The following is a 15,188-nucleotide window of genomic DNA, read 5'->3' as shown; positions in this document are numbered from 1 at the left end:
ACAAACCCATCCATTTAGACTAGTTATTAAAATATCACGCTTTATCAAACTTCTTTATATACAAACACAGATTTTGCACATTTGGACTAGCTCTTACAACAATTGCCTGTTGTTGAATGTCAATTCCTAAGTTTGGTCAAACATGGTCCTTATAAAAAGATTGCAACCTGTGTCGATGTTAAGAAATTGGTAAATCTGTGCCCAAGAGCACCCGTAGTGTCATCCCCTTGTGAAGACATTCTATTACAGGAAAATAGTCTCTCTCTCTCAAATATTAAGATGTACTACAGCTGCAAACATGATAACAGCAACAAGTTATGTCTAAACACACAATCACACGTCTTTCCTCTCCTATTGTTGCCGTGTGTATATCTTTAACTCGTGTACATGACTGAAACCACTTCTGGCTGCCAGATGGGACCAATTATATTGTTACCAAACTTGTGCAATTGTATAATTTCCTAGATTTTCTGCAAGACAATTTTCTCAGTGTTTTTTTGTAGTTCTATCCTATCGGCTCTCAGGGATGAAGCAGAGGAAACAGCATGTGCCAGTTTTCTACATGATATATGTTCAAAGTGGAATAGCAACGAGAGGATTAGTGTGCACAAAGTATGTTTCCGCATACATAAAGTGTGAGAGAGCTTTTTACTCTGGTCTGGTACCGTTGGATCCTCATGTGGACCAAGCTGATGCTCCATTTGCTCAACAGACCGCCATTTTCAAAAAAGCCAATCAGACGTGTCATCAATCAATCACAGTAATTACGGCCCAGTTCCATTGGTATAATGTCAGTGAGTGTACACACTCCTGCCAAATCTTTAAACCTTATTTTCCATTATAATTTCTTATGGAGCAAACTCTATGGTCATCAGCTGTTTCTTTTGCCCTTGTACTCCCTCCAAACCCACAACTTCAAAAGAAAAGCCCCCTAACTGTATCGTAATAGGAAGCTGAGCAAATCCGTGTATCTACCGTCCAATTGTTTTTCTTTATTAAACACGTAAACGGAGGAGCGTCTGAGAGGCCTTTTTGCTTTTTGCTTTTTACCTTACTAAATGGTCAAATGGTCCTTAGAGCGAGGGGCGGGGCGAAACTCACGGAAGTGATTTCAAAACAAAAGCACTCTTTTGCTAAAATCACACTTTGAATTACAACAGTATCCTGCTGAAGGAACGGTGATTATTATAAACAAGGTGAATCTAGCAATCACAACGAAAACGGCTAAGACACATATTGAGCCCAGAAAATTGATGTTATTAAGGGCTGTAAATATAATAAGCCTCTGTCTAAAATGGACAACATTGTTAGGAGATTTAAAATATACAGCGATTCTGCACTGCGGTCAACTCAGCCGTCTCTGGAAGTTTGTTTTTTCAAATCAGCTGCTCTTCATTCCTGCTATATTTGACAAGTGATACAAATATGTTTTACCACAAGTTCTTAAGAAAACTGACACTGTTGGACTCGGTTCTAGTTTGACTGCTACCAGAAATAAAATGAAGTACTTTTACTGTGTACTTTGTGAGTAATCCTCTGTCAAAGTCCCTTCCATAATGCATGTTTTTCTGCTATATTTGATGAATGATAAAAATATAATTTTACCATTACTTCTTAAGGAAATTGATACTGTTTGACTTTGGATTAGCTTACTACTTACAATACATTGAAGTACTTTTACTGTGTATTTTTTGAGAAATACTCTGTCAAAGTCCCCTGCTTAGAACAAAATCAAGCCACTTCTGCTAAGTTTGATGAGGGAATTCTTTTTTGTTGCCATTAGTTCTTCGTGAGATTGATCCTGTTGGACTCAGTAGTAGTGAAACTACCCCCACAAGTACTATGAAGTACTTACTGTGTACCTTTCCAGTACTCCTCTGTCAATGTCCCCTCCTGAGAACAAGAATGCATGTTTTTCTTTTAATAAGCGTTAAAACACCTTTCTTCCTGAGACTGATATTGCTGAGTATTTTAAGAGGACGGAAGACATGATATCAGCAATACTTCCAGTCAGTACTCCAGCAGCAGCATTTTTACCCCTTGGAAAGTTTTTAGAGTCTGGTCTGGATAGCTGGTCCCAACTCCTTCAGCACACTGACACACTCTGTCACTCTTGTTGGCCTCTTATGAAGCTGCTGTCTTTTAAAATATGATTATTTCTCTGCTCCTAGTTCATTGCTCACGGATTATTCCATCAGTCCCAGTCATTGCATGTCAGTCAATAGAGCTTCGAAAAATGTGTCCAATTCAACTAAATGTTTTTTTGTGAGTGAAGGCCAGAGCTAAATTATAGATTGTTTGATTGTGTAATTAGAAGGTGAGAGAAAAATAAATCCACATCCTCCTATGAAACGTATTTTATTTCCTTTTCCATGTTATACTTACTTGCATTAGAACATTTACATGTTGAACTACATGCTGGATATCTTCCCCAGCCTCAAGGAAACACAATAAAATAAATGGACTCATAACTTTTTTTTAAATTGATAAAAATGTATAAATTAATAATGTTGTGTGCAAACATTTCAAATTTAACTATAAAATGAAAACAAAGTTTACTTTTGAAATGATTTCTCACAAAAACCTTTCTAAATTATAGTAAATTAATAAAAAAGGTTTAGTCAATAAACGTTTTTCTGCCTAAAATAGTTGAAATTGAACGTAAACTATATCAAATACCACATCCATGGCAATTAACCAATTTGTGCCCACTATTTAAATTGACTTTGGTTAGTTAATACAAATATTGATATTATATATATATAAATATAGATATATAGCATATAATTGATGCAGTCTTTCTGAACACTTTTTTTTTTTAAATGCTGCAAATTAAGAATATTTGTAATGTTCTGCACAGATAGTGCCTTAACTTGAATTTGGAAACACGTGGCAACTTTATTAATACAGCAGATGAAAAGATTTGTGAAAGGATACATTCTTCATGGGCTTCAATGGCTCTCTAGAATAAAGGGTGTTTTATGGTTGCTTGTATAATCCTCAGATAGTGGTTTGTTTAAATAACTACTGACATTTGAATAAATATTACAAAAAAGGGCTCCAAAAAAGGCATATAACCTGGCCGGCTTAATCAGTCTGTATTTCACCAAGCACCACAAGATTCAGAGTTTATAAAGTAGAATTCTGGGCCATTGATTGTGTCATTTCTCCAAACACATACTCTAAAAATGCCAGTTTTGAAGCCTTAAAATAGTGCAGGAAAAATACTTTACATTGTATTATACTTAAAGACAGGACTATGCAGTTAAGAGAAGAGAAAAAAGAAAAGAAAACTGTTATAATTGGTGACGTAACATTAATGACAGACATAATATGAGGTCCACTATGACTTTAGAGGGGTCATTTTGTGATCATGGGGCATCACCCTTACAGCATCAGGACAATATCATATGGAGTCAGACACTGGAAGTGTGCTGGAGGCGTTGACTGGGCCTGATGGAAGGATGAGGCTGATGAGACTGAAGAATCTGCGAGGAATGAACTAGTGGCTGAGAAATAATCTTAAAAGACAGCAGCATCATAAGAGGGCAACCATGTGACAGAGCGTGTCACTTTGCTGAAGGATAGACCAGCTATCCAGGCCAGACTCTAAAGACTTTCCAAGGTGTAAAAATGCTGCTGACTGGAAGTATTGCTGATATCATGTCCACCATATCCTCTTAAAATACTCTGTCCAACAATATAAGTCTCAGGAAGAACGTTTTTTTAACGCTTATTCAAAATAGCAGAGAAACATGCATTCTTGTTCTCAGGAGGGGACACTGACAGAGGAGTACTGGAAAAGTACACAGTAAGTACTTCATAGTACTTGTGGGGATAGTTTCACTACTGAGTCCAACAGGATCAATCTCACGAAGAACTAATGGCAATCAAAAAGGATTCCCTCATCAAACTTAGCAGAAGTGGCTTGATTTTGTTTGATGAGGGCATTCTTTTTTGTTGCCATTAGTTCTTCGTGAGATTGATCCTGTTGGACTCGGTACTACTGAAACTACCCCCACAAGTACTATGAAGTACTTACTGTGTACTTTTCCAACATTCCTCTGACAATGTCCCCTCCTGAGAACAAGAATGCATGTTTTTCTGCTATTTTGAATAAGCGTTAAAATACCTTTCTTCATGAGAATGATATTGTTGGACAGAGTATTTTAAGAGGATGGTAGACTGCACACTGACAGACTCTGTCACTCTTGTTGGCCTCTTATGATGCTGCTGTCTTTTAATATATGATTATTTCTCAGCTGCTAGTTCGTCACAGATTCTTCATTCTCATCAGCCTCATCCTTCCATCAGTCCCAGTCAACGCCTCCAGCACACTTCCAGTGTCTGACTCCATATGATATTGTCCTGATGCTGTAAGGGTGATGCCCCATGATTACACAATGACCCCTCTAAAGTCTGAGTGCCAAGGACCTCATATAGAGAACCGCAGTGACGCGTCGTAAAACCCGGAAGTAAGTTAGCATTTTTAGCCCTTCCGGTTCCTTCCTCAAAAAGCAATGCATTTTTTCCATAGGGTTTTGGAAAATAGCTCGAAATAAGGTCTGGTTGACACAAATTTAAGAGATAAATCACGTTTTGTTCTACGACATTAAATACATCAGCAGTGACCCCACTGGGGATTTTTGAAGAGTTTACGTGTCTGAAAAACGATAGTTGTTACCGAGTGGCTGAATAGGACTACAGAAATTGTAGAGGCCATTGTACGTCATTACGCCGAACACGTAACAGGGCTCGACATTAAGGGCTGCCCGATGGCCCGGGGCCATCTAGTATTTAGCTCGGGCCATGAAGCCTCACCTGCTGGTTGCCCGATTGGGCAATCTATTATGCTAGTATCATGCAGCTCGCGGATCCAGTAATGAGTGACCCGATAGTAAAACTAAACATATCTATAACTAGTTTAGGTAGTTTGAGAGGTAATTAAAATAGCTACGTGTGATATTCTAACCTGAAGAGTGTGTTTTGTTCCGCTCACCGCTGCATGTGATCATACAGAGCTGCGTGTCGACTCGTCAGCAGCAGCTGATCTCTCTCTCCCGTCAGATTAGACTTCACTCGCGTTTATGTCCATATCGATCAGATCCAGCTAGTTTTAGCTAATGATAGGACTACCTGCTTATTAAAAGACACCGTGACCTAAACAATAAGTGTCGCTATGCAACTGGGTGATGCCACAAAGTATAGCGCAGCATTATGCATTTGTTTACATGCCCACCGGAACCCCGAGGCATTAGCAACAGATCAACGCACAATCAACCCATACAGCACATCTCTTTCTCCACATTAAGTGTTACACATTAGAATTGACTATTCGTGTCTGTCACATACTCTTCTTGTCTGTCACATAAGTGGCGCAACTGAAGCGGTATTGCGCTAAAGGGAAATTATTTTGACCGGAGAGATTTAGATTTGCTTGCTAATGGGAACTCTGACGTCGCCATTGTGTGTGCTTCGCGGATGCACTCGGCTGCTCGGGTCTGCTCGGTCAGCTTCTGGATGAGGAGGCATAATTTCGACCAATTTACAGTCGATAAAATTACAAACATTTTTAACAGGGGCCATAATAGCGTAAATAATGTTTGTTTTGGCAGTTATAACTGCATGTAATGTTTTCTACTTTTTTACATCTGGGAAGGCATTTGCCTTCAACAGATGGAAAGTGTCTTGACCAACAACTTAAGTATTTCTTATAGCTATGCAGGGCATGCAAGCGAGCAAACACAAACAAGTGAAATGAAGAATACAATTGAAATTGTAATATTGTGGTGGTTCATCTTATAATTCAGTCTAGAGAATGCACCAGACAGCATCTAAGACCTGCAAAAATCTAAATGTTCTAGGGGGGAGGCCCCCCAAACCCTTTGTGCGTCATTTCGTCCGCGCGCATTTTTCAGGGCAATCTCTATTGGGCTCAGGGCCATCTGTAAATTAGCTTAGATGGCCCACACTCCCGCTAAGTTTGTTTTCCCCTGTGTTCTAAAGCAAGTACCTGCCTATCTTTAGTATCTGTATATCTATATCTGACCATTAGAATCTGTATTTTTGAAATTCTCGTTTTTAACACCGTAGTTTTACAAATTATAGAATAATTAATTACCAGTGTTTTCCAATTTTACTCGGCAGTTCGTTTCGTTAGCTAACGTTAGCTAAAGCTAGCGCTACTAGTTAGCTACGCAATGGTTTGTTGCTTTGCTCCGGGTTGTAGCCACAGGTCTTCGCATGAAACGTGCTTGTTCTATCGTTTCCCGGCCAATGTTTTCCAAAGGAGAGTCTGGATTTGTTCCATGAGGTAAGCTGACGTTACATTTTTGTCCATGTCCCGGTGAAATGTAAATGATGGGTTGTGACTGTATCGCCGTTTTAGAGATGGCGCTGCTGAAAAGACCGCAACATAAGTAAAGATAATGAATACATCCTATTAAAACCTGTGTGGCTTATATGATGAGTCTAATTAGTACAAGCAGCATAACGTTTCACCATGTAACTAAAGATTGTAGTCAGGGAAATCAGTTGACATATTGAACTAATAACAAATCACCTCTGGCTGACAGAGAACTCTCTGCTCCATAGCTTCTCTTGGACGTAAAATCACATGTACATTTTACATTTATATTCAATTTAATATTCCATCCCTCACATACTTTTGTATATATAATAACTTATATTTTGTTTTTCTTGTTATGCTGCTGCAACACAAACATTTCCCAAATTGGGATCAATACAGTAATATCTTATCTTAATTAATTAAGAAATATAACTATTATAATTAGTGTAGCAGCTGACACCTATTTTCAATATGGATTAATCTACCATTTATTTCTTTAGTTCAATTTTCATCTATAAAAATGTCAAAATAGTGAAAATGTTCCCGAGACTTATCAAAGTGCAAGGTTATATCTTTAGATGTTTTGTTTTAGCCTATGTACTGTATGTCTTAATGCTCTTACAGTATATGTGACGGTGTGACTTCCATGAAACTAATATTTTATATCTTCCCAACAGACGAGCTGACAGGAAACCTAACACTCTAACAACCACAACATTGCAAAGGCGAGTAAATGTAAATTAAAAACAATTCACATTTTTTTTATTTCTTCTTCCTTGCAGTGAGGTGAAGCTGACCTTGCACTTGGTGCCAGTAAGGATGTTCGTCACGCAGGCTGAATGTTTCTCCTTCCTTACTGACACAGAAGCCCTTGATTTGCAATGCTTCACTAATTGTCATTTCCCTGGCTCCGTAGGGACACTTTACCTCCAGCACAGCGGAAGACCCTACCAGACCATCTGGAGATGCCCCCAACAATCCTGATAGGGAGAGCCACAAATCTGACTCATGGACCTGCATCTGGGTTGCAGTGGTGAATGCCCTGACGCCCTCACATTCATTCATAGTCCCCCACTGTACAGACAAAACACCATCAAGGGCCTGTTGTTGCCCTAGCACCCTGGCAATAAAGGAAGCAGTCACACGCTTTGACCTCAGGACAGCTCCAAAGTTGCTGGCAGTCAACCTTCCTTTCCTGAACAAATGCCAGTTTGGGTTGGTTCGCTGACCAGTGGTAGCCACCTGAATTGCCCTCTGTTGCTCCTCAGACAATGCCATCCTTGCCACAATTGCCTCAGGTCCCTAATGCCCAACAGATTTGATAATTTCAGGAACAGTAAGTGTTTCCAAGCTGTAGTGTTCCTCTTCTGGCTCGGGGGAGAGAAGCCAAGAAATTCCTGAAAACCTGCCCCCGAGTCTGTCCCTCAGCCAGTCACGATCTTCGGAGGTGGGCTCTCTTGTCAGCGGGTTAAATTAGTTATTGCTTTCGAAAGTCACATTAAAACAGTTACTAAATCAGCTTACTATCACCTAAAGAACATATCTAGGATTAAAAGACTAATGTCACAGCAGGATTTGGAAAAACGTGTCCATGCTTTTATCTTCAGTAGACTGGACTACTGCAATGGTGTCTTCACAGGTCTCACTAAAAAATCTATTAGAAAGCTGCAGCTGATTCAGAACGCCGCTGCTCGAGTCCTCACCAACAATAAGAAAGTGGATCACATCACTCCAGTTCTGAAGTCTTTACACTGGCTTCCTGTGTGTCCAAAGAATAGATTTCAAAAATACTGCTGCTGTTTATAAAGCACGGAATGGTTTAGGACCAAAATGCATTTCTGACCTCCTGCTAAATGATGAACCATCCAGATCTCTCAGGTCTTCGGCGACTGGTCAGCTTTCTGTCCCCAGAGTCAGAACTAAACATGGTAAAGCAGCGTTCAGTTATTATGCTCCAAATATCTGGAACAAACTCCCAGAAACCTGCAGGTCCGCTGCAACTCTTACTACTTTTAAATCCAAGCTGAAGACTTTTCTTTTTGTCACTGCTTTTAATTGAACTATTCATATCTTAGACTGCACTGTAACTTTTATCCATGTATTTTTTCTTTTAATGTTTATTTTATTAGCTTTTCTTTTTAATGACTGATTTTAAATGCCATTTTCTTAATGACTTTCATTTTTTGTAAAGCACTTTCAATTGCCTTGTGTTGGAAAGTGCTATATAAATAAACTTGCCTTGCCTTGCCTAATAAAGAATTAATGTGAATAAATTAACTCTAGGTTAACGGTACTCTTGCTATCACTACCTTGTCCCTCATGCTAGCCCTGACAACACCGGTAAGCACACCTTCATCTAGGCTGCACTGTTTTACGTGTCCTGACTTGTAGTGGTTCTCTCCTCTATCTACACTCTTCTTGTCATCTTTGTAAAACGATATCAGACTGGTAATTGACACAGCCATGACTTCTAGTTAAATTCAGTGTGGCTAAAATTAAAAGCTTTGTTAAAATATGCAAGCACGCGAAAGTGAAATTCAGCTTTATTGTCAAAACTTCTACATGTGTTATACATCCAGAAATATCGAAATATCGTTTCCCACAGTGTGACATGTATACATAAAACAAAACAAAATGGGCCTAGATAAACGTGGTATACATGAAAAAAAAAAAAAGGGCCTAGATAACCGGGGTATACAGTTTAAAATGTTAATATATTTAAAGTGTTCAAAGTGCAGTTTCAGTGCAAGTCAGTTGAAACGATCTTAAGTTGGCGTGACGTTGAAGTCGTGCGACCCTGCTGCTGTACTGGCTTGTAGTTCGTTTATAGCATAACGTTAGCATTTCGCTTTTGGCGACTAGATTTATGATTCAAAAATTATAAAAGTAGGGTTGACATGTGGAGATTATCCGGCTCAACAAAACGTGATCCCTCTCTTAAATGTGTGTCAACCACAGACCTTATTTCGAGCTATTTTCCAAAATCCTATGGAGAATTTGCATTGGTTTTTCACGAAGGAACCGGAAGAAGTTTACTTCCGGGTTTTACGACGCGTCACTTCGGTTCTCTATAGGACGGTACTGGGACGGTAGATACACGGATTGAGCAGAAGGCTTTTTTTTTTAATTAAAGCCCTAGAATGTAACTGAATCCTGAAAGAAAGCTCGGGATAAGCCTTGTATTTCAAATAAAAGCTCCAGAAAAATAACTGTAAACTTACAGGAAGCTCTATAAGAGGCATGTTTTGTTCAAAAATAAAAGCCCCATTGAGTAACTGACTACTAACAGGAAGCTCCAGACCAGGATTGTTCTTGTTAGTAGTCAGTTACTCTATGTAATAAAAGCCTCAGAAAGTCGTACAGTTACCTCAGGTTTATGCTTCCTTTTTAAAATAAACCCCCAAGAAAGTAGCCTAACTGGTCCGTGTACTTTTTTTTCAGTTTGATTTTTCGTTTAAACCGAAAGCCAAAAAACGGAACTACCAGCCTTTTCCCGTTTTTTCGTTTTTTATTTAAAACGAAAAAACGGGAAACCAAAGCCGTTTTTCCGTTTTTGTTGTCTGAATAAAAAGAAGGATAATGAGAAAACCTAATTAAAAAAAGGTAAGTGTACATTTTGTTAGTTTGATTTTTCGTTTGAACCGAAAAATGAAAATATCAGCCTTTTTTCGTTTTAAATCAAAAACGAAAAAACGTGAAACCAAAGCCGTTTTCCTGTTTATGTTGTCTTCATCAAAAAACGGATAACAAGAAGACCTAATTAAAAAAACGGTCTGATTTTGATTTTTGATAACAACTTCTTTCAATTTTCCGTTTTGTATTGAAGAATGAAGAAAAGCAGTCCGGTGGACCGGAAGTTAAAGAACATATTTCAAAATAAAAGACACGAGGATATGCTGTAAAAGTTAAATCCTGGAACCCAGAAGTCTGACGAAGATAAGTTTATCTCTGCATTCACATGCAGATATGCGTTTATAGAGATCAAAACAATTATGCAAGCACTGTGCATAACTTTATTTCGCTGACTTCCGGTTTGTACTGTGTCAGTAAATCCAGTGTCCAGCTTGTCCCTGTTTGACAACCATAGACTGGTGACAGCGTCATGTTTGTTACATACCTGCAAGATAAGATAAGAACTGTCGCCCTACTTTCACCTGCACCCAGCAGCAAGCGGGAGAACGATATATCATACAGTCGACCCCTAAAACAGTTCACACAGTAAATGGAACAGTTGTTAATTTGTCCAACTAGTCTCTACATTATGAATATGATGTTTTTCTAAACTGCTAAGAAGCGGACAGCTGAGTTAGAACAGAAAGACATGCAGGCCATAATCACTAATAGACGCTCAAAAGAGGAATGTGTTTGTAAGGCTTACATGAACTGAATTGAAACACTGTCCATTAGTTGACTAATAAACAAGACATTCAAGTCAAAGTTGTAGGCATTTTCATTTGTAGCAAGCTGTAAATATGGACTATGAATGAACACATGCAATGTGGAAACACACAAATAGGTTTATTTTCAATACTCATAACATGTATCAGACACAATGACTTTACTGAGAGTGAAGATGACATGAACATATTACTATATGGTACTTAATACAACATACAGTATATTGCATTTACCTCTTCCTCTAATTCTCTCTCCAAAAGTGGCCTCCATTGTTGTGCACAACAAAGTGTTCAAGCTCAGGTTTCTAAGTGATCTAACTGGTTACATGGCTTTTAACAGGTGCATTCTGGGTGCAGGGGCTTGATAATTGAGTGTGTTGTTTCAATGGCAGTGTTTTGCAAACAACACAGGCTGTTGGTTTTGAATAACATATATCTAATGTAGGCTAAATAAGAGTGAGTAGTTATTTGCAAAAAGTGTGTTTTGGAATATCAAACTTAGTGTAAAGCAGACGATGTGCTTATGATTTAGCATATCTGTTCAATAGATGAAAGGCAACTTGAGTTTAATAATTGTGCCAAAAGTACCAGTTTGTGTCTTGGTAATTGCACAAAGCGGTAATAGGCCACAAATAATCACATTTTTCTAAAAACACAGCAGCAAAACCTATTTTATCCACCCAAAAATGAAGGCCCACCTGAAAAAAAAATCGCTATTTTTAGCATTAAATAACGTACATAAACTGATATAGCCTTTTTGGGTGGATAAAATAAATGTACTGTATATTGTAGGGGGTTAGGTTTGGACATTTACAGGGGCCAGTTTCGAATTAAAGTCTACCGTAGGTGCTTTTTTAGAGAGGTTTTGAAGGTGGGTAGTGATTCACATTCCTTTACAGCTGTGGGTATGGCGTTCCACATTGTTGTGGCATAATCACGAAACGTGTTTCGTCCCTTGTTTGAGCCAAATCTGGGTTTAACATGATTTGTGGAGCTCCCTCTGGTGTTGTGGTCGTGGTATTCACTGACCTTTGGGAAGTATTTTGACATGTACATGGGTACCTTAGTGGTGTAGTGTATCTTGTAGACCAGGCCCATTGCAAGTTGCTGTACTCTGTCGTCTAGTCTAAGACATCCTAGGTTGTCAAAGTGGACAGGGGTGAGCTGGGTTCTAGCAGTAAGGTCAAGCAGTAGTCTGACCAGTTTGTTTTGTGATGTTTGTAATTTTGTTTTTAGCGCCTTTGAGGTGCAAGCATAGTCGTAGTACCCTTGAATGAGCGCTCCTGCCAGAGTCTTCATGGTAATCTTGTTTACAAGAGAGGAGATCCGGTACAAGAATCTAGTTCGTTGGTTGACTTTTTTGATTACATTGGATGCCATTCTGTCACAGGAGAGATTTGCCTCTAGTATGGAACCTAGGTATGTAATTTCATCTTTCCTTGTGACAATATTGTCACCCACTGTAACTGAGAAGCCGTCGGTCTTGCTGAGTTTGTTTTTTGAACCAAAGAGAATGGACTCTGTTTTACCCAGGTGTAATGATAGTTTGTTATCGGCAAGCCAGGGTGCAGATTCTGCCGAGTTCCGAGCTGAGGGTTTTTTCAACATGCAACCTGCTCCTGTCAGAGAACAGTGGGGCTGAGTCGTCCGCGACATGTCATTTGCATAAATTAGGAACAGTAACGGTCCTAGTATGCTTCCTTGTGGAACACCACAGCTCACTGGGAGGGGGGGGGGGACAGAGTACCGTTCACCTCCACCATCTGTTCTCTCCCCTCCAGGTAGGATTGCATCCAGCTCACCGATAGTCTATCAAAACCAATTGCTTTAAGTTTGTCAATCAGAATGGAGGGATTGACAGTGTCGAAGGCCTTTTGTAGGTCCAGCATGACCATGCCGCAGTACTTGCCCGCGTCCACCTCTTGTTTGATGTGGTCGTTCAAATAGAGAAGGCATGTGTCAGTGGAATGGGATGTTCTGAAGCCAGATTGGAATTCGTAAATTAGATTTTTTTCCGCGAGGTACTTTTAGACCTGTTCGTATACTATTTTTTCCATGACTTTCGAGATGGAGGTAAGAATAGAAACAGGGCGGTAGTTGCCTGGGTCCAATTTGCTGCCCTTTTTGTGCAGGGGGGTTACTCTCGCAAATTTGAAGTCTTTGGGTACGAGTCCCTGTTTTATGGAGAGGTTTATTATGTGTGTGATGACTGAGGTGATGGCGGCTGCTGAGTCTCTGAGGAATATGGAGGGGATATTGTCATGGCCAGTGGCCTTGTTAGGTTGGAGGGCGCTCAATTTTTTGTGTACCTCAGCTGTTGTTACCATTACTAGTTTGAAATCATCTTTGCGGACCCCTAGGTTATTGTAGTAGGCTAGGATGTGTTCTACCCCAAAATGCCCTGAGTGGGAGGGTAGTTTATTTACCAGTGTTGTGGCTATGTTTGTGAAGAAAATGTTTAAGTAATTGGCCACATCCAGCTTGTCTGTGATGAGCGTGTTATCTGTCTTTATGTTTATGTTTGAAAATCTGGTTTTAAGTTTTTTACTGCAGCCTAGTTGATTATTGAGTAATTTCCAAAGTTCACAGGGTTTATTTTTGTTTTCCTCAGTTTTGTTATTGATGAAATTATTTTTTGCAGTTTTGATCATGGAGGTTACGTAATTTCTTAGTCTGTTTCTTTGTAGTTTGAGTTCAGTCATGTGGGCTTGGAGTTCACTGCTCGAGCTTTTGGTTAGCTTTGACTGACTTTTACGAAACTCAGGGCAAGGCATAGCGGTCAATATTTCGGAGTGCATTCACGGCTCAGCGCAATTTTTTTACCCTGGTAGTTCTTAGGGGGCCCTGTCGTTTAGTACTGTTGAGAATTTGGTTTTGAAACCAAGCCATGTTTCTTCAACCAGTGTACCACTGAGCTCCTCTGACCAGTCCAGGCTCTCCAGTTCTAGGTTAAAGGACTCGCTTGAGTACGTTTTGAGGTCTCTAGTTGTGACTGTTTTGTGACAGCCGGCCTTTTGTTTTAGCTTTTTGCGGATACAGAATATCATATAATGATCGCTTAACCCGCATGCTATAACCCCTTTACTGGAGATCCCAGAACTGTCAAAGGTCAGAATGAGACCATTGGTAGTCTGTGTTGATTCACATACCCGGGTGGGTTGGGTGATTAGCTGGCTGAAGCCGTGCAGATCACAAAACCTACTGAAGGACCCGAAGACGGGTGCATCTTTTCGTTGCATATCCGTGTTCCAGTCCCCAATAAGAATTGTTTCCACGTCCCCAACTCCAGCCAAACACCCATCCAGTGTATCATAAAAGCCACTCTGTTCTGGTGGTCTGTAGATTGTGCCGACTAATACTGATTTAGCCCGTTCAAAAAGGATTTCAACCCAAACAGTTTCAAAGGTCTCGTGATTCAGGTCAGTACGGATAATGAATTTGGTGTCTTTATGTATGTACATGCAGACACCACCTCCATACATATTCCTGTCATTTCTGACTACTGAGTAGTTCTCAATATCTGTTTCTGGGTCTGTCACAGAATTGTCAAGTTTTGTTTCTGAGAAGCATAATATGTTTGCCTTACCGTTAATGAATAATTGTCTGATTTCAGCCAGTTTGTGTCTCAGGCTGTTTGTGTTTAGGTGAAATATATGAGGTCCATTTGTTTTGGTTATTTGATTGATGACATCAAGCTGGAGGTATTTCTGTTCATCTACAGTTGCAAGAAAAAGTATGTGAACCCTTTGGAACTACCTGGATTTCTGCATAAATTGGTCATAAAATGTGTTCTGATCTTCATCTAAGTCACAACAATAGACCAACACAGTCTGCTTAAGCTAATACCACACAAACAATTATATGTTTTTATGTTTTTATTGAACACACCAAAACTGTGAACCCTTGGATTTAATAACTGGTTGACCCTCTGGCAGCAATAACCTCAACCAAACGTTTCCTATAGTTGCATATCAGACCTGCACAACGGTCAGGAGGAATTTTGGACCATTCCTCTTTACAAAACTGTTTCAGCCAATATTCTTGGGATGTCTGGTGTGAATCGCTCTCTTGAGGTCATGCCAGAGCATCTCAATTGGGTTGAGGTCAGGACTCTGACCGGGCCACTCCAGAAGGCGTATTTTCTTCTGTTGAAGCCATTCTGTTGTTGATTTACTTCTATGCTTTGGGTCGTTGTCCTGTTGCATCACCCATCTTCTGTTGAGCTTCAATTGGTGGACAGATGGCCTTAAGTTCTCCAGCAAAATGTCTTGATAAACTTGAGAATTCATTTTTCCGTCGTGTGATGGCAATCTGTCCTGGCCCTGAGGCAGCAAAGCAGCCCCAAACCATGATGCTCCCTCCACCATACTTCACAGTTGGGATGGAACATCCAGGTGCTCTTTTGCAGACTTCAAACGTGCAGCAATATTTTTTTCTGGACA

At 39.7% G+C, this 15,188-nt stretch overlaps 1 protein-coding gene and 1 long non-coding RNA gene across 3 annotated transcripts in view; both read left to right on the top strand.

Moving 5' to 3' along the window:
* LOC307046683 (uncharacterized protein) overlaps positions 1-15,188 on the top strand; it is a 377,110-nt gene that overhangs the window by 112,658 nt on the left and 249,264 nt on the right. The gene's annotated exons all lie outside the window — the stretch shown is intronic.
* LOC307046234 lies at positions 4,883-8,582 on the top strand. Its single transcript, XR_013810112.1, has 3 exons — positions 4,883-6,313; positions 7,027-7,074; positions 7,266-8,582. It is a non-coding gene; the product is annotated as an uncharacterized lncRNA (long non-coding RNA).

This window comes from Notothenia rossii (genome assembly GCF_949606895.1).
Source record: "Notothenia rossii genome assembly, chromosome: 7".
In the NCBI taxonomy this organism is placed as follows: Eukaryota; Metazoa; Chordata; class Actinopteri; order Perciformes; family Nototheniidae; genus Notothenia; species Notothenia rossii.
The sequence above is the reverse complement of the archived record's forward strand: the minus strand, read 5'-3'. Positions and strand labels throughout refer to the sequence as shown.